Source organism: Panthera pardus, unplaced genomic scaffold (genome assembly GCF_024362965.1).
Source record: "Panthera pardus isolate Hobbes unplaced genomic scaffold, ASM2436296v1 HiC_scaffold_2, whole genome shotgun sequence".
Lineage (NCBI taxonomy): Eukaryota > Metazoa > Chordata > Mammalia > Carnivora > Felidae > Panthera > Panthera pardus.
In genome coordinates, this window is record NW_026526765.1 from 56,391,277 (window position 1) to 56,411,482 (window position 20,206).

Sequence of the window (20,206 nt, forward strand, 5' to 3'; positions counted from 1 at the left end):
CTGTGAAGTACTCAAAACATACAGATGAATAATTCATAATATTTACAAGTTAATAGCTTAGTAGGTTCTATAAATTAACAATTGCCAAGGCAAGTAGTTTTTAGTATAGTATGTATAGAATATTAAAGACACAAGAGGGATATTTTTTAACTCTCCTTCCATGGATCTTAAAAAGGTATCACAGATCTGGTATCTGAAGTACATTTAGAAAGGTGACTGAGAGGGTGCCTGGGTGGCTCAGTCTGTTAACCTGTGAGTCTGTGATCTCACAACTCATGAGTTTGAGCCACATGAGGGACTCTGTGCTGACAGCTCAGAGCCTGGAGCCTGCTTTGAATCTGTGCCTCTGACTCTCTGCCCCTCCCCGCTCATGCTCTGTGTCTCTCTCTATCTCAAAAATAAACATCATTATTATTATTATTATTATTATTATTATTATTATTTTAAGAAGGGGACTGAGATAGTTTTGGTAAATAAAGACAGAAGGGGTATTTCAAGTAGACAAAGTATTGTGTTCTTTGTGCTGCTGCATGTCTTATAATCATAGGCACCCCATTTTTTTCTCATTACAGTTATAGGAAGACAGTTGAAAATAGTGAATTGATCCTCGGTTTTCACATTTTCCATAAAAATTAATTAAAGAGATTATGCTGAAATGACTACCATTTGTAAGCTATTCAGTTAATTCATGTTCTCTTAAATTTTATACATTATGGAAACTAAGAAATGGATGGTATGTTTCATTATATAAATGCAATGAATCAATGTCTATAAAATACTTTTCCATTTTTAAAACAACTATACCACCCATAAAAATGTCTACTCTTACGTGTTATTCAAGCCTCTTAGTTGAGAGTAACAGAACTGTGCTCTGGGTCATTATTTGGCTTATTAAAATAAGTCTGTCTCTCTCAAAGAATTTTTATGAAAATGTAGAATTGAAATAAATTCAGGACTGGACTTTTAGTAACAATGCCACAGATTCCACCATAGGACCGTGCAGATGAGAAAATACTTTGCTGTGGCCATACAGTTGTAGCCATTATCATTGTACATTTCATTGTTTCTGTTTTGCTTCCTGCATCTTAACTGTACTACAACTGATATGACCATAATTAATGTCATTGTGGCTTTTGGTTAACTATCCCCACTGCCTATAATAATCTCCTGTATGTTTCTCAGTCCCTGAATTCATTCTGCAGGAACCAGAATAATTACTCACTTTTTATTTTAAACCATCCCTACATCTCCTAGACAGAAGTGAGTACTTCCTTGTTTTAATCATCATATGTGTATTTAACACTTAGTACACACCAGGAAAGCTCTAATTTTGATAACTAAAATAATGCATTTGATTTATCAAACCATTCACATTTAAACACATATCCAAAATGATCTAGACAAAGTACAATGGTTGGTCAAAGATGTGAATAATCTTTCTGTGGATAGTCAAAGTAAGCTTCACGGAAAAGATTCTTTATAAGGAGGCAATTCTTAATGAGAAGAAGATTCTTATAAAATAAGTAAGAAATTGTTAGCCTAGCAAAGGCAAAGAAAGCATTGTAAGCAAGGCCAATGAAGACAGAAAAATAATATTACGATCAAGAATCTAGAAGTTTCATTTTGTGTCTCTCAATATTTACACTAGTTGTGTCTTAAATATTTTAGTATATTCTCTATTAGTTTGTGAAAAAAATTTAAACAATTTTTTTGTGAATATTAGTATCCAAGTGTTCATTTAAAAAAGGAAAAATATCCCTTTGATAATCTAAATATAATATGTTTTATTAATGCAGTTGAAGTTTGTGCTTCTAGGATAAGTTTTTGTAATGTAAAATAGGTCACTAATGATTGGTAAATAGAGAAATGCTGTTTTTCTTTGGCAGCTTAATTAAGGTATAATTGGCATATAAATTGTAATATATTTAGAGTATACAACATGATTTGATATACATATATGTTGTGAAAGGATTCCCACCATCAAGTTAATTAACACATCTATCACCCCACATATTTACCTTTTTGTGTGTTGGTGAACACCTAAGTTTCACTGTTTTAAATTTTATTTTAATGTTTATTGTTGTTGAGAAAGAGACAGAGCATGAGCAGGGGAGTGGCAGAGAGAGAGGGAGACAAAGAATCTGAAGCAGGCTCCAGGCTCTGCACTGTCAGCACAGAGGCCAACGCTGGGCTGGACCTGAGGAACCATGAGATCATGACCTGAGCTGAAGTCAGACACTTAACTAACTGGGCCACCCAAGTGCCCCTAAGTTTCACTTATTTAGCAAATTTCAATTATACAATATATTATTACCAATCAAAATTGTCATGTTTCGCACTAGATCCTCAGACCTTGTTCATCTTCTAGGTGAAAGTTTGTAACCTTTACCAATTCACCCTTTTCTGAGTCTCCCAGCCCTGAGTAACCACCCTTCTATTATCTATTTTTTTTCTCTATGAGGTTGATTTTGGGGTGGGGGGGGGTAGATTACACATATAAGAAACACCATGAAGTATTTGTCTTTCTCTTTCTGCCTTATTTCACTTAAGGAATGCTGTCATCTTTATGTGGAAGTTACAGTGGTCCATAAACAGTTTTTCTGGCAAGTTACTGATTTTTATCACCACATAACAGTAGCTGAATGCAAAGTACACTTACAAAGCTGAATGAAGCAAGGAGGAATTGAATACTGTCCACATGCTCATATCTTCTGGTTGTTCAATTTTGCCTATAAGGTCTTTCTTAGAGGTGTTGAACGCTTTCCCCGTCTTTGAGCATTTTCTCCTTACCTCCATAATTAACATTTTCAACCCTTCCTTATATTGTTCTTTCATCAAATAGCTTACATCTTTTTATTTTTTAAATGAAATTCTTGGGGCACCTGGGTGGCTCCCTTGGTTAAGACTTCAGCTTCAGCTCAGGTCATGATCTCATCGTTCATGGGTTCGAGCCCCATGTCAGTTGAAGCCCCGCGTCGGGCTCTGTGGTGACAGCTCAGAGCCTGTAGCCTGCTTTGAATTCTGTGTCTCCCTCTATCTCTGTTCCTCCCCTGCTCACACTCTATCTCTCTCTCTAAAAAATGAAAAAACATTAAAAAAAATTAACGAAAATTTCTTTATTTATAATACTATTTATTTACATTTAGGAATTTAACATATCCTTTTTAAAAGGACAGTATCAAGTAAATTTTATTAGTTTTCTTATTTTTGTTGTTTAGTTATGTCTTAGGAGGTCTCTTCAACCCCATTTCCTCTATGCGTGATAAATTTAACGTGTGATTTTTAAGACTAACAGACTTTTCTGGAATTTTAATGCTTTATATATTTTATAAAGTATCCTTAGAAAGAAAAGCCAGTAAAATTATTCATGAAATTGTTTCCAAAGCATCACATGAAAGAAAAACGCTTCTCCCCCCACCATTTAATAAATAATCCATAAAAAATTAAGAACATTCACTTGCCTTCATTCTCCAAATGATCAAGTTAATCTATTATTTGAACAAATGCCTTCAAATCTTTTTTTCCCCCAGTAAGACTATAACTAGTGCCAAACATTGAGTAGAAAAACAAATAATGTCACAAGAGTGAATAGTAATGTAACCCATCAATTTGTTTTGGTAATTGACAAATCCAATGCTATCAATTTCTGGCACCATTCAAACTCAGCTGTTACTCTTATGTTACATTTCTCCTCTTCTGTCTGTTGCTTTTTGTATTTCTAACTAGATGAAAACTCCTTAAGGGAAGAGACACAGTTTACATGTCTACATTTCTTAATACCTAACAAAGTGTCAGGCAGAGTGTAGGTACCTGATAATTGTTTTTTAATTGACTCCAATATTTGGGTTATGGATGAGTTGCCTTAAAGTTTCTGAAAAAAAAAAAAAAAAAACTGAAACAATTTGACTTTCAACATTTAATTTAAAAATAGGCAAATCAAAGAGAAGAAACATGATGAAGCATTTACTCCTACATATTTTGTAGATGTCTATTTAAAAAGGTAGACTGAATTAATATTTATCAAGTACCTCCTTTATGAAATGCTCTTTAACATTGTATTGTAAAACATTATTTGCTTAAAAGATATAGTAAATTAGCCCATATTATACAAAAGCTAGTAATATTGCAAGATAATTTTAATGGTATAGACATAATCTGAAATATCCACTCTATCTCAGTTATTTTAGTTAAACAAATTTAATAAATAGTGGATTTGAACTTCAAGAGATGGTTTATTTTTAGAGGATATTAATTTCCTAATTTGTTTCTATTTTGGTGCACCCAAACCCTGCTAAGGTTGAGAATTTCAAAGAACTGCAGAAAATTATTATTTCTTCTCCAGGTTGAAAATACACATGTATTTGTTGTTGTTTGCATCTGGGATTGTGGTTGTCCTGAATCACATGTCTCCTTTGTTAGAAAGCTTTGTTTATTATCATTTTTCTTGGTAGAAGAAAATAATTGTTTTTTCCCAGTGGCTGTATATTTTTGTCAAACCAAAAATGTCAGCTTCAGAACATAATTAATGCAGCAATTATGACTTCTGTAGGTGATTAAACTGTTGAAAACACAGATATTGACATGCTGCATCATTATTTTCAGAGCTCAGAAGTGAACTATCATTCCCACACCATTCACAATCTTCTGTTTGGTTACATTTATTATTTTTGCTTAAGCAAAAGGAGGAAAATTATATATTATACACATTATCTATAAAAATATATATAACATTATGATTATATTATATAGATATAAGGCATGATGTTGATATCTCTCCATTCTTATTTCTAAACAATGCCTTAAGAAACCCAGTCACATTGATTTTGAATTGCACCTATATAAAGGGAGAAATCCTGTTGAGAATATACCTAGATTTGTTAATATGAGGTTTCACCAATTACCTCAAGACATATTAAAAATCTTGTGATACTTCTTATTAAAAGCTTTGAAAAAAGAGATTACTTAATGGGTTTAAGGCTGCTTCTCATGTCCTAAATACGGACACATGTGCTTCACAGGACAACTATAATGTACCACATGAATGATCCATCAGTATATGTACTAGAAAAAGGAAGCTTAAAATCTAGGGGACACAGTAACAAAGAAGGAGAAGAGGAAGCAAAATAGACATATTTCCTAATAGTTGGATTGAATTTCATTGAAATTTTTCTGAAACCATAAGGGAAATTTCCCAGCTCAGTAGTAAATGCAAAATTATTATCTTTATAGTAGTGAGCCTGGGTGATTTTAAAAAGTTAGAGCTTTTGCAACTTTACAGTAACAACCATTAGCAATGAAATGTGGTAAGCACCACTTTTTCTTGGCATATTGTATATCTCAGAATGTTCCAAGAACTCTCTAAATTAGAACAACTAAGAAGTGAGTTACTAATATGTTATTTGTTAAGGTTATGGCACCATGATGCTTTAGAATTAACACACAAATGAGTCATTATGTGAAATTCTCTGCCATTGTCTCTGTGTTCTTTTCTTCTAGTTTTAAAGGTTATAAGGAAGAAAAATACAGGGTAGCTTTAGAAGACTTCTTTTAATCTCAAACTACTCGAACATCACTCAATCCCAGAATAGAATACAACAAATAGCAGTCACCAAGGAAATACAGCATCCATAAATTTGGGTGGTTCTATGCATCTTTCTGTCAACTCCTGGTTTCCGCCTGATCTGTTGATAGATGCCTGAAATGTAAACAGTATGTAACTTGATTTAGTTAAGTATTTGCCTTTCTTTAGCATTCCATTTTTAAATTCACATTATGCTACGGTACCTGGATGTCTCAGTCAGTTAAGCTTCAGACTCTTGATTTCGGTTCAAATCATGATGTCATGGTTTGTGAGTTTGAGCCCCAAGTTGGGCTCTGCACTGACAGTGTGGAGCCTACTTGGGATTCTCTCTCTCTCTCACTCTCTCTCTCTCTTAAAATAAATAAGCAAAAAAATTAAAATTATACCTAATAATAATACATGTTGTATTTCTTAGCACAATTTTGTTCACCATATTTTCTTTCTAAACCATGAAGTCTGCAACAGGATGAATAAGGGGAAATAGTGACACACTAAATGACTAGAGGCAAATGGACCCCAAAGACAAAGAGCAGAAAAAAGAACATTTGACTGGAGATACCTTTGTTCCCTAACCTGAACTAGCTTTCTATTGGTTACCATTTTTGTAAGACTGTCTGCCTACATCAGTGATTTAGACAAAAGGACACTGTATTAAGAATCAGAAGATTTGAGGGGTGCTCTGGGGGGCTCAGTCAGTTAACCATCTGACCTCGGCTCTGGTCATGATCTCACAGTTGGGTTCGATCCCCGCATCAGGCTCTGTGGTGACAAATTGGAGCCTAGAGCCTGCTTCGGATTCTGTGTCTCCCTCTCTCTCTGCCTCTCTCTCTTGCTCATGCTCTCTCTCTGTCTCTCTCTGTCTTTGTCTCAAAAATAAATAAACATTAGGGACGCCTGGGTGGCTCAGTCGGTTAAGCATTGGACTTTGGCTTTGGTCATGATCTCATGGTTTGTGAGTTTGACCCCCGCCTGTGGCCCTATACTGACAGCTCAGAGCCTGGAGTCTGCTTCCGATTCTGTGTCTCTCTCCCTCTGCACTCCCTCCCTTCCTTTCTCAATCTCTCTCTCTCTCTCTCTCAAAAATAAACGTTAAAAAATTAAAAAACATTAAAAGAAATTAAAGAAAGGGAATCAGAAGACTTGAGTACAGGACCTAGATAGAATTGTATGATGAACTCAACTCCTTGGGTTCCTCTGTGTCTTTTTTTTTTTTTGTCATTACAAAAGAAAGTGATAAAATCTCTTGCTTAATGTACTATCTATGAGGTAAATTAAGAAACACACTTTTATTTCACAGGTTGTAAACTGGTATTTCACAGATGACGTTGCATTACAAGGTGGATTCTTTTTAGCTTGCACACCATCTAATGTTTTTTAACATTTATTTTCAACATCAAAATATTTTCATGAAAATGTGCATATTCTGCCTCTTTCGAAAAAGTGAAAGTTCTAGAAGTACTATGCCAACCTGGGTGCCCTCTGCCTGTGTAGAGAGCCCGATCACCCTCCTTACCACGACCCTCAGTTATTTACATCCACACTTCATTTATGTACGATATCTACATGACCCTATAGGTTTTTGTGTTTGTGAGACTTATTGTAAGCTTCACAATTTTTTAAGATATTAATATAAAATATGACAAAGTAGAATGAGAATGGCCTCGTCATACACAGAAACATGAAATAGAATCATGGGAAGTATTTCCCCCTCTTGTTGACTAGTGCTGTTTTGAATTCAAGAATGTTTAATGAGAATGAGAAATAAGAATGTTTAATAACCTTGACATTCATTATTTGCATTTCCCACATAATCTGAAACATATCTATAAGTATCAAAGAACTCTGTGATATTCCTGATAGGGTTTAGGGTTGTAAGGTAGAGTAAAATGCCCACCAGCAGGTAAATACATACTTTAATTTCTTATAATGTCCAGGAAGAGAAGTGTCTACATTGTGAAATTTGAATTTTCTTCAAACTAAAAAGTAGCATATGACCCTTTTTCATTAATAGTAAAAGCATTTATATGAAATAGTGCATTTGCAAAATGAAATATTTGATACCAGTGTTAAATCCAATACTCCTAAGGAAAAAAAAATGGGCTTGATTCCTAATTTTAATTCATTAATATATTTTGAGCAAAACCACAAAGTTTATTAATTTTCCTAAAGGAGAAAATGTGAATATGGTGTTTGTGATTTGTAAATGAACAATATGGCTCTGACATGTTTCCATATTTTTCACAGTAAAACTAAATCTCTATCCTATTTTTGAGAAATAGTAAATTTTTATGCTTTCTTTCAAATTTAAATGTTAAATATCAACTGTTACAAAGACTGGCAAAGAACATGTAAAAATAAATAAGAATTAGTGCTGTTCATTTACAGCTGTCTGTATTTAAAACATACAGATAAACAGAATTTGATAGAACATAGGAAAAACTTTAAATGCAATATTTTTATTAAGTGACAAGAAAAATCAAAACTCAGAAAATGCTAATTTTAACACATTTCAGAAATTATCATTATGATATTTTCCTATCTTGCATTTAAAAATGATTACTTTTGGGGCAGCTGGGTGGCTCAATAGGTTAAGTCTCCAAGTTTGGCTGGGGTCATGACCTCACAGTTCCTTAGTTGGAGCCTGGTGTTGAATTCTGTGAGGACAGCTCAGAGCCTGGAGCCTGCTTCAGATTCTGTCTCCCTCTCTCTGCCATTCCCCTGCTCATGCTCTGTCTCTGTCTCAGAAATAAAGAAACATTAAAAAAAATTAAAAATGAATAAATAAAAATGATTACTTTAAAAACTGATTACTTTCTTTGGGTAATGTACTGGTTGTAAGAATTTCAGTGTGTTTGTGTATATGTTCTGAGTATAAAGGTTTGCAAATAGCTGTGATTTTATTTTTCTGCAGCTGTACTTAATTTTCTCTCAAAGCACATTCCATTTCATGGCAGAATATTTTTTTTAATTGAGGTAAAACTTACACACAGTAAAATTCAGCGAGCTTCAGTGCACGATTAGATAAATTTTGATAAATTCATCTGTGTAATAGTCATCCCAATCAAGACAGAATACTTCCATTACCCCAGAATGTGCCCTCGTGCTTCCTTTAAGTCAGTCCCCATCCCCACAATTAGTGATCTGATTGTATCACCCTATCAAATCTTTTGTTGAAATTTACATAAATGAAATAATATAGTATGCGGTATTTGTGTTAGGTTCTGTCACTTACTATAGTGTTTTGGAAATCCATCCATGCTTTCGAACGTGTCACTAGGAAAATTTTTCTTCTTGAGGACTGTTGTATAAATACATCACAATTAATTTATTCATTCTCTAGATGATGGCATTTGCATTGCTTTTATGTTTTGACTATTATGCACCACGCTATCAACATTCTTATTCATGTCCTTTCATGGGCATTATTTGTCCATTTTTTTTAGCAGGTAAAATCCTAATAAACCATAGGGCAAATAAATATACTTTTAACTTTAGAAGAAACTGTCAGTTTTCAAAAGTGCTTGTTCCACTTTATACCACACCAGCAATGTATGAGAGTATTAGCTGATCCATAACTTTACCAAGATTTGTTGATGTCAGTCTTTTTACTTTTAGCCATTCAGATGTGAGTGTTTTAATATGTATTTCTCTGATGGCTAATAATGCTGAGCCCTTTTTTATGTGCTTATTGTCTTGTATATATATTACATATCATCTTTTGTTGAAGACCTGTTCAAGTATTTTGTTCATTGTTTTAATTGAAATTTTTGTCACTGTTGTTATTGTTTATAGGAATTCTTTATACATTCTGGTTACAATTTATTTCATATTGATTCATTTCTCAGTTTTGATGACTTTTTATGACAAGTGCCTTCTAATGTCAATAAAAGCAAGTTTATTTATTTATTTTTTATTCTTTGTAGTCGTTATGTTTTTTCTAAGAAATTGTTGCTTACCCCAAAGTCACAGAAAAGTGATTTAATTTTCCAAGTCACTTAGTTTTCTTAAACTCTTAATTTTCTTCTAAACGTTTATCTTTGAGATTTTACATTCTAGACCATGAACCCTCTTTAACTAGTTTTTGTCTGTGATTTAAGTAAAAATTTAGGTTCCTTCTCCCTATAAATTTACCTATTCATTCAAGTATGATTTCTGTAAACTGTCTTTTCTCCATTGAATTGTATTGGTGCTTTTGTTAAATATTAATTGACCAAATAGAAATGAGTCTGTTTTTGGACACTCTTATCTCTTTCTTTGCTTTCTATAACTATCCTTATATTAACAACCCTGTTCTGATTACTGTAGCTCTGTGATCATTTCTACAACCATATTTTGTTTTTAATTTTTTGACTCTATATTATCTGAACTTTCATATAAATTTTAGAATCAACTTGCCAAGTTTTCAAGAAAAATGACTATTTGGAATTTAATTGGAGTTCATTGAATTTATAGACAAATGTGAAAATTGTTAACAATATTGAGTTCTCTAATCTATGATAATAGTCTCTTTCCATTTATTTAGATCTTTTTAAATTTCTGCTAACAACATTTTGTATTTTTTAGAGTACAGACTTTGTATGCTTTTGTTAAGTATATTATTAACCAGTTGAAGTTTGATTATTAGCCAGCTTGATAATATTGTAAATAATATTGATTCATTTTGTAACCTAATTTTTCATTTTTTACTGGTATTTTATACAACTACAGTTAATTTTATATATTGATCTTTTACCTTGCAACCATGTTAAATCTGTTCCTTTTTAGGTCTATTATTTGTTTGGGTTTTTTTTTTTTTTTTTTTTAGAATTTCTTAGGATTTTATACTAAAATAGTCATGTTGTCTATGAATTAACCCAGTTTTATCTTTTATTTCTGATATCTACAGCTCCATTTCTTTTTACTCACTTTATCTCATGGGCTTGGGCCTGAATATTGAGTGGAAGTCATGAAATGGGGCATCCTTTTCTTCATTTTGATTTTAGGTGGAACTTCTCTCCTTTATTTGTTAATATAGGAAGTTACATGGATTGATTGTTTTTTCAATGTTGTGCAATACTTGTATTCCTGGGATAAACTCCATTTGGTAATGATGTATTGTCTTTTTATATATTGCTGGATTCTACATGTTAATATTGTGTTAAGGATTTTTATACCTATGTGCATGAGTGATTTTTGTATCTAATTATCTTTACCTATAGTATCTTTGTAAGGCATTGGTATCAAGCTATGATGGCCACATAAAGTGAGTTCATGTAAGATTGCTGTTTTGTTTTTTTTTTTTCCTTATTTAAGTATTTGGTAAATTCAGTCTAACCATATTTATAAGAATTTTTCTAGGAGTATGTTTTAATTTTCCTACTTTGAGATAACTTTCTGGGCATCTTATTGTTATTGATTTCTAAATTCTGTTGAGGTAATAGGCTACAACATTTGAAATCTGTTGATGCTTGACTCATGGCATGATACCTGTTTATAAACTTGTCATGTGCACTTGGTAAGAATCTGTTTTCAGGGCACCTGGGTGGCTCAGTCTGTCGCACTCTTGCTATTGGCTAAGGTCATGATCATGCAGTTTGTGAGATCCAGCACTGCATCAGGCTCTGCTCTGACAGTACGGAACTCATGGTCTCTCTCTCGCTCTCTCGCTCTCTCGCTCTCTTGCTCTCTTGCTCTCTTTCTGTCTCTCTCTCAAAAATAAGAATTGTTAAAAAAACATAAAAAAAAAGAATTGTTATTCTACAGTTGTCTGAGCAAGGGTCTATAAATGACTGTTAGCTCAGGCTTCTTCATAAGGTTGTTCATGCCTTCTATGTTCTTACTGATTCTTATCTATTTGTTTTATCATTTATTGAAATTGTGAGAGGAGTGTTGAAATCTCCAGCTAGGTTGTGGATTTGGGGATTTTTACTTTTAATTCTATCCGTGTTTTCTTCTTGTAGGTAGAAAACCTGCTATTAGTGGGTACATATTTATTATTTTTATGTTCTCCTTATGAATTGATATTTTTATCATTGTGAAATGCCTTTCACTTCTGGCTTTGGATATCTGATATAACATAGCCATTCCAGCATTCCCCTGTTTACTGTGAAGAGTGTTTTTCCTTTTTTAATATGCAAATTGTGTCTTTGTTTTTTACATACCTGATCCTTCTCTGGTTTTCATGTTAAATCCAATGTGCTTATCTAGACTTTCTAATTAAATGGATTCCAGTTTTGTGTCCTCTTTGGTGAGCAGCAGCCAAAATATCTGCTTAGATTTCTTTGTTCTCAAGTATTTTTCTGCTTTCCACTAGGCTTTCTAGAATATTTCCTATTCATATGCAGTTCAAGAAACAGTCATGTACTTGGGAGGGGTTTAAACTCAGAGGAGGAGTCCCCTCTTTTGAGGGTTGTCCTGTGATTTTGTCTTCTTTAATTTCTAGCTTTTCTGGTAGCCTGGCTCTCTTTCCTCTGGCACTGAGGTCACTAAAGAGTACAGTTTTCTGCTTGAGTTGCAGCAGCCTCACACCTCAGGCCGTGAGGTTGCCTTCAGGAAGCAGAAGTCCATACAGATGGCTGTCACATGGATCCCTTCTTTCAAGAGTGATTTAAAATGTTAGGATGGACTGGTCTAAGATCATTCTATTAGAACGTATCATTCTATTCATATCATCTATACAAAATTTTCATAGCCTCAGCAGTTCAGACTACCTTGTTTTTCAGACTAAAGAACATTTGAATCAAGAAAAAAAATATGATTCCTTGTAAATAAACAAGGTTCCTAGCATGAGGTTCTGGGGGGCTTTTTTCCCCCTTAACAGGATTATGTTCATTTTCCAAAATCTCTGGACATACATGATGGTTAATAATTAGTTTCTATTTCCATTTTGAGGAAAAATCTGAATTCATATATAAAAGCTTTGTATTAAAACTTACTTGGTCTTTAAAATGCCACATGGTAGCATTCATGCCAATTTTGTATTCAATATGTTTACATTTGGCAATTAGAATTCATTTTTCCCCTTCTACATAAATCTAGCAATTGTTAAGGTCTTCCTGATTGTGGTAGAAGCCTCAGAAAGCCCAGCTAACTTAAGAAGTTAAAATGTAACTGCTCTCTCACAAAAATTACCCTTTGTATGTGTGTGTTGTAACATTTATTAAGTAAGGCTTATTTTTACTGCAATGAGAAAAATAACTTCTTGTTCTGAATTGAGTAGTACATTTTTTCTTGCAATTTGAGGGCACTTAAATTCATGGCAATTGTTAAATATAAAAACTGGTTTTGCAATGCCTCTACGTAGGCTATATTCATGCTTTCTGATAGACATAAACTAAGAGTATCCTGGTGACTTCAGTAACATAACTGTCCCAATTCTCTTGCTGACAAGGAACTTAAAAATACACTTTGGATTTAGGAGGAACTGACATGAGTTGATTGGCTTGTACTCACCACCTCCAGGCAAGCACACCTGTAGCCACCTGCCTTGAGGCAGACCTCTGTTTGAGTAGAGCAGTAATACTACATGTCTCTCTTCCATATATGGAAATATTTCTTGTAACACACAGCAGCAGGGTCCAATGCTTTGATTCCCCTCCCTGATGTTTCCAGTTTTTTCAAAGCCATCTTTCTGAGGACCTACTCAATGCCAGACATCATGTTGGGTTTTTGAAGACAAAGATGAGTAAGACACATTTCACTCCCTCTCTGAATTTATAATAAGTAGGAGAAATAGATTCAGACACAGCATATCATAACAATTCTATTAAATAAACGGCTGTACTTACACTATGGAAAAAAAAAGTTATAGCAATTCAGAGATTCTGTCTTAGAAGAACATGGTCCTGGGAGAGCTAACCAAGTGTATGGACACATGAACTCTTTCTTGAGAGGTGAGTAGATTTTGGCAGATAGAGAAATAGTTTGGTCCCATTATAGATTTAGGAAAGAGTATGAGAAACCATGGACACCTAGTGCTTTTAAGGGATATTGATACCCTTAGAAAAGAGTTGGGAAAAAAGGTTAAAGTCATACTATCGAAGTCATTGAATGCCATACTAAAGAAATTACAATTTCTTCTGTAATCATGGAGAGCAGCTGAAGGTTTTTGAATTGATGGAAAATAAGAATGCAGGTTATAGTTTTGGAGGTAACAGCACTCTAAAATATCTGCGAAAAGGGTGAGAAATTCAACTTGGACATCCAGTTGGGTGGCTCCAGATAAAATGTGTGACATTTTTAAAGTTTATTCTGTGGCATACAAGTCCCACTAGATTAAAAAGGGCTTTCAAATAAATGTGTTTCTTCTCAAGGTTTATCATACACTCTTAGAAATTGAAATATCTCCAGATTTACAGTAAATATGTTATTCCTTTGTATTTAACTTACTGTTTCCTAAGTTTATTTCACCACAGCTCTTAGTGAGGGCTTTCATACGTTTTGAGGCTCTAGTGAAAATACTGTTCTTTCCAACACAGTGATAGAACTAATATTGATTAGTTTTTCATGTGCCACATGACACACTTGCTCAACGTGCGTAATACCATTTACTCCTCACAATAACCCTACTCATATATAAAGCATTCTCTGCTGAATTCCAATATGCAACCTATAAAAAATCTGAGACTTCAAGAGAGGAAATAGTTGCCAACATTACAGAATTAACAAGCAGCGGGACCAGAATGTAGACCCACCTTTGACTCCTGTTCTCTTAACAGGTACACAATTCCATCTTCTCTTTCTTTGATCCCATTTTGTGCTCTTATTGCGGTGGGTGTGGGGGGGAAGTACTATTTTTTTTTTTTTTCTGGAAAAGAAGAGATCTGAAATTTCCTTTTACTCAAAAAACACTATTGGAAAAAAAAAAGGATCGTAAACTTTTTTTGTTTTTGTTTTTGCCAATTGTGTTGCCATGTTTTTCATAATCTGAAGAATACTTTGGAACACTTACTTCTTCAATGGAAAAGAGTGTTTCTTTTCTTTCTTCACTACTACCTTATGGTACCGTCATCTTGAAACTGTCCTAATGATAGAAATTTTTCTACTTACTTTCACTATGGGGAATTTTCTTAACTTAGTGTGTATTCCTTACTCCATTCTTGTGTTTCCAGGCAAATTTTAGTCTCCATGCTCAGTGAAATAATTACGTGACTGTTTGTTTCCAACATTTTCTACAACTGGACAATGTTTTCCTTAAAATAAGTCTAAAAGGATCTAAGAATACTTTTCAACAAATTATGGTGTAAATTCTCTTTATGATTGGGAAATTATCATGGAGAAGCCGAGGGCCAAGGGATTCACAATCATAATTTTCAACCCAGGAAAATAAAGAGTTCAACTGTATTCCCATCTATGGTTTACCAGAAATTGCTGGAAAAACACCTTAATAATAACTGCTAAAATTTATTTTGTGCTTTTCACAACATTAAGGAAAATGTTCAATCATTTTCATTTCACGGACAATAGAGTCTATTGGGAATCAAAGCCAGAGATGTTCCTTAAGTAAATATGTTAAAGAACACAGCAACTAAACCTGAAGAGTTCTGTTTGGTGATGTTCCCACTGTCAAGATTTATCAAGGATCCTTCTTTTGTCAGTAAACATATGAGAGACATTGATGTCTGTGCTACAAGATGATTAAGTTTGGTGGGGCTCTGAGTGCAGGCTTGGAGACATACATGGATGCATCTGGGCAGTTTCCACATTTGACGAGGTCTGGTGCATTTGTCCAGAACTGTGTTCTGCCTGCTTCTTACACTGCTCATCACTTGCCTTGCCCTAGGGGATTTCTGTCAGTAACAGTTAAACCACTGGCAGCTTAAGTATTCCCCATCAACCTGAAGCTATTTTGGGGCATGTTCCTGACACAGTATTGCAGAATTCCCACTAATAATCATTTCTTCTTCCATTAGTTATGACACTTTCTCTCAGTGTTACCTATACTCTAACATGCACACATGCACACACATATAGTATATTAAAAGGACATTAATTACAGAAGACGAGGCTTTATTTTTTAGATTTAAAATAAGAATGCAAGCTTCTCTTTAATTGAAGCTGAAGGTCTGACTTGAAAACAACACAACTAAGTAAATAAGCTAAATTCCCTCTAAATATTTAATTATTCTCTAAAAGTGTGGGTTCTTGTTTTTGCCCTCAACCAACCTCCTGAGTTCTGAGAGAATGTGCTTGAAACAATTTCACTCTTTCTCCACTCTCTCAAAGATATTACCAAAATTTTATTATAAGTAAGGCTATTTACAAGTTCTGTTTATTTTCTTTTTATTTCAAAGAAGGATTTTAGTTAAATAAATATATATATATATTTATATATAACATATATATAATATATAACTATATATATAACATATATATAATATATACATAATATATAATGTAATATATAATATATATTAAATAAATTAAATATATATAATATATATATTATATTTAATAATAAATTAAATATATATCTATGATGTATATAATATAAATATAAATATATATATATATATATATATATATATATATATATATATATATATATATAATTTGTTAAGCTCGGGGCTCCTGAGTGAATCAGATGGTTAAGTGTCCAACTTCAGCTCAAGACATGATCTCATGGCTTCTTGAGTTTGAGCCCCACACCAGGCTCTCTGCTATCAGTGCAGAGCCCACTTCAGATCCCCTGTCTCCCTTTCACTGCCTTTCCCCAACTTGTATGTGCACACACTCTGTCTCTCAAAAATAAATAAACATAAAAAATTAAAATTTGTTAGGCTTAATGTTCAAAAGTGATCAAAGTCACAACTGTTAAGTCAGTGACTAAAAAGAAGATCAATGTTTTGTCACCGTTTGTTGAACATGGTAAAAAAGTACACCCTTAGTTGTTTCAATTTGCCCAACACTAGAGATATAAGGCATCATATTGGAGAAAAATGTGAAACAGGTATAACACTTGTTTCTTCAGCTGTTCATTAGGTCAATCTGAGTTCTTAAGTATTGGATGAAGACATCCCTTCCATGGTCATACATTTTCAGGGATTGCAAAGAAGAAAAAACCATGTTAGTTTATTAATTAGGATTATATTACTTCTTTAAGTGTAAATCCGATATTTATTTTTTATTTATTTTTCATCAATCCAGTATTTAAAATGCTATTATTTTAGTTGTCCTGTGAAACAAAACAGTCTGTCTTGTGGAAAGACAAGCACCAGCTTAATGGATTGAACAACACCAAAAAAGAAAATAGTTAAATGTATCTCAGACTCAAGAAAATGTAATATTAGAAATAGACTTACAAACAATATTAGCTTGGGAAAAATTATTGCTAATGTTGCCTTAACAAGTCTTTTAGATTGTAATGAGTTTACAAGTTATAAAAATCAAGACAGAGTCACAAAAATGGCTGACAGAGTTAAACACTTAATGAAGTGAAAACCCAAGAAGACTCTATTGACTCCATGTTTGACTATTTCTAAAGTGACCACTAACAAAACATATCATCTGGATATCACCTGCTATGGGGATAGACTTCAATTTAATTCATGAAAAATATAAATTTCTCCCTGCTGGTGAAATTGTGTGTAATAATCTGTAAGAAAAGCTTCTTTTAGAAGCATTCCTTTTTCTGCTTTAGAATCCATTTGAGAACTTTTAAGATCTTATCTCTTAGCAACTTCTCAAATATACAATACACTTTCATTAACTATGGTCACCATTCAGGAATCACTTTCATTGATTTTTATTTACCTCAAATGTTTATGGAACTCCAAAATCAAATATACAAGTGGCAATTTTTAAGGATAATCTTGCTAAATCTTCACCAGAGTATAATTTTAAACTGGACACTTTTGATTTCAGCAAAACTCTTCCCAAGTTTTCAGAGTACAAGAGCTACTCATGAGGATCCCCTTTCTTCATCATCCTTATTATCCCCTTACCCTTTTACCTCTTTCATATTTTTGATCACTTCATTTTAGCACAGTCCCATAGAAATAATAGTTTCTGTCACAAGAAGTGGGAGGAATATGATGTAATGCTCTGGGTAATTTTGTTAAACCCACTTAGCACCTAATCCACTCAAGTCAAAGCTGGTATTGGAGTTATCACTCACTAGACTGGCTTTGTGCACAGAGCAATTCAATACCCACACATCTTCACAAATTACTGGTACGCATCCTCAGACAGTAGGCTGCGACAGCTGAAAAAAGATATCTCTTCAACTGCTAATTTTCTATATTTTTATTTCATTCTTAACACCTCTTTGCAGACAATTAGCTTTTTTCCCCTTTTCTTTCTCAGACTATTTTAAATTAGCCCATTTCAGGCTGATGAATGAGCCAAGTTACAGCCCATGAAGGAAGCACCAGCTGAATGCTAAAATGGTGCTCATTGCTAGAATGCAATGCCACATGTTTTATTCTTAGAGGCAAGCAATGGGATAGTAGCTGTGACACATTTCAAACCAATTTATTTGAGTAAATGTGAGATATATAGTGCATATTACTGAAGAACTATCTAAAGACCCCATAGGTGACTGGAAAGCTTTCTGGGTAAGTTTCTCATATATGTATATACGTATATATATATATATATATATGTGTGTGTATATATATATATATATGTATATATATATGTATATATATGTATATATATATATATATATACATATATATACATATATATATACATATATATATGGTTAACCTTTTTTTAATGGGTCTTATTGCTTTGTATTTTTGCTTTCTCTAGTGTGGATTACAATTCTTATAAAGATTCACAGTGAAAAATAATTTAAAAATCGAATGCAAAGGGGGAAAAAAGTATATCGATAAATCATTTGTTAACATCCCTCACTAGATACTTTTACTCTCTCTGTGAGATAACCTCTCTTCCTTGATTGTTGATCCTACTGGTTAAAACCAGTACAGGTATGAGATTTCTAGTCATTGTTTTAGAATAGTGATATCCAACGTAATCACCATAACTGCAAAGATATTCACATATTCAAATATTCTGGGTGACTAAAACATTCTTCTTTAGCAGCAAAGCTAAGCATTTGGATGGAAATCCTTCTGAAATCTGTCAAACATTACATTATTATTATTATTATTATTATTATGAACAGTATTAAGTATCTTTTCTCTCAAGGTCTCAGAGCCATCATTATGTTCTGCCACATTTTGTCAATACCTTCAAAGGTCTTTGAGGTCCTTTGTCTTTTCCCTATGTCATGGAGTGTTCTGTCTTCCCCATTTCCTGTCCATGGCTACCTTCTAATCCTCTGCGGTATTTTTTTAATGTTTATTTTTAAGAAAGAGAGAGAGAGAGAGAGAGAGACAGAGAGGCAGAGAGACAGAGAGAACACACATGCAAGGGAAGGGCTGAGAGAGAGGGAGAGAGAAATTCCCAAGCAGACTCTGGGCTGTCAGAACAGAGCCCAATGTGAAGCTTGATCCCAGGATGATGAGATCACCACCTAAGCCAAAACCAAGAGTTGGACATTCAAACAACTGAGCCACTCAGGCGCCCCAAATCTTCTTCAGTATTTTATTTATTTATTTATTTATTTATTATTATTATTATTTTTTTTAATTTTTAGCGTTTTATTTATTTTTGAGACAGGGAGAGACAGAGCATGAACAGGGGAGGGTCAGAGAGAGGGAGACACAGAATCTGAAACAGGTCAGCACAGAGCCTGTCGCGGGGCTTGAACTCACGGACCGCAAGATCATGACCTGAGTTGAAGTCGGCCGCTTAACCGACTGAGCCACCCAGGCGTCCCTCTTCTTCAGTATTTTAAATACAATAATCTGAACTGCTACTGTTTCTTCTTTCCTCTGGAGTAAAACTCAAGGGCATTGTGATACATGTTTGCTACTCACCAGCAATTTCAGTCTGTTTTAGTTTTGTGACCACATGTAGAAGAGATGTGTGACCACTAGTCAAACATCTATCAAAGTGGGCAGGGAATATCCACTCTGAAAAAAGAGAAATATCAAAGATGTCACTCCATACCAGAAAAATTTCAGAGGTTCTGAGGAATGTCCAAGCAATTGCCCTAATTTGAGGAACACAAGTAAAATGAAGTCACCTTTGTTTCCACTTAATCTGCGCAGACAGACTTAAACATTATTCTAAAGTCCTTGTGCGGTTATCTGAGAATTTAACAATATGTTATGGATGTTAACTGATGATATGAAACTTTTCATTTGCTGATCTGAAAGCAAAATAAAAATAATTTCTGATTTATGTATTTATTTCTCTATTCCCCTGTCCTGGGAAGTTCTAAAGGACAGTAAATACTTTTATCCCACAAAGTGGCTTCATGCTTATCATTGTACACAAGATCTATACTATAGATTGGGGTCTATGTTTTTTTTTTTTTTCCACTGGAGGACCAAATAGTAAATAATTTTGTGTTTATGGGACCTATGTGCTCTGTTGTAACTACTTAGGTCTGTTGTTGTAGCCATAGGTAATTAAATTATCTAAACTTTATTTATAGATGCTAAACTTTGAAATTTTCTGTGTCACAAAATATTCTTTTTTAAACTTTTTTTTCCCCAAACACAGAGAATGCTGACCTTTCTTAGCTGATAGGCTGTATAAAAATAGTTTATGAGCTTAATTTGACCCATAGGC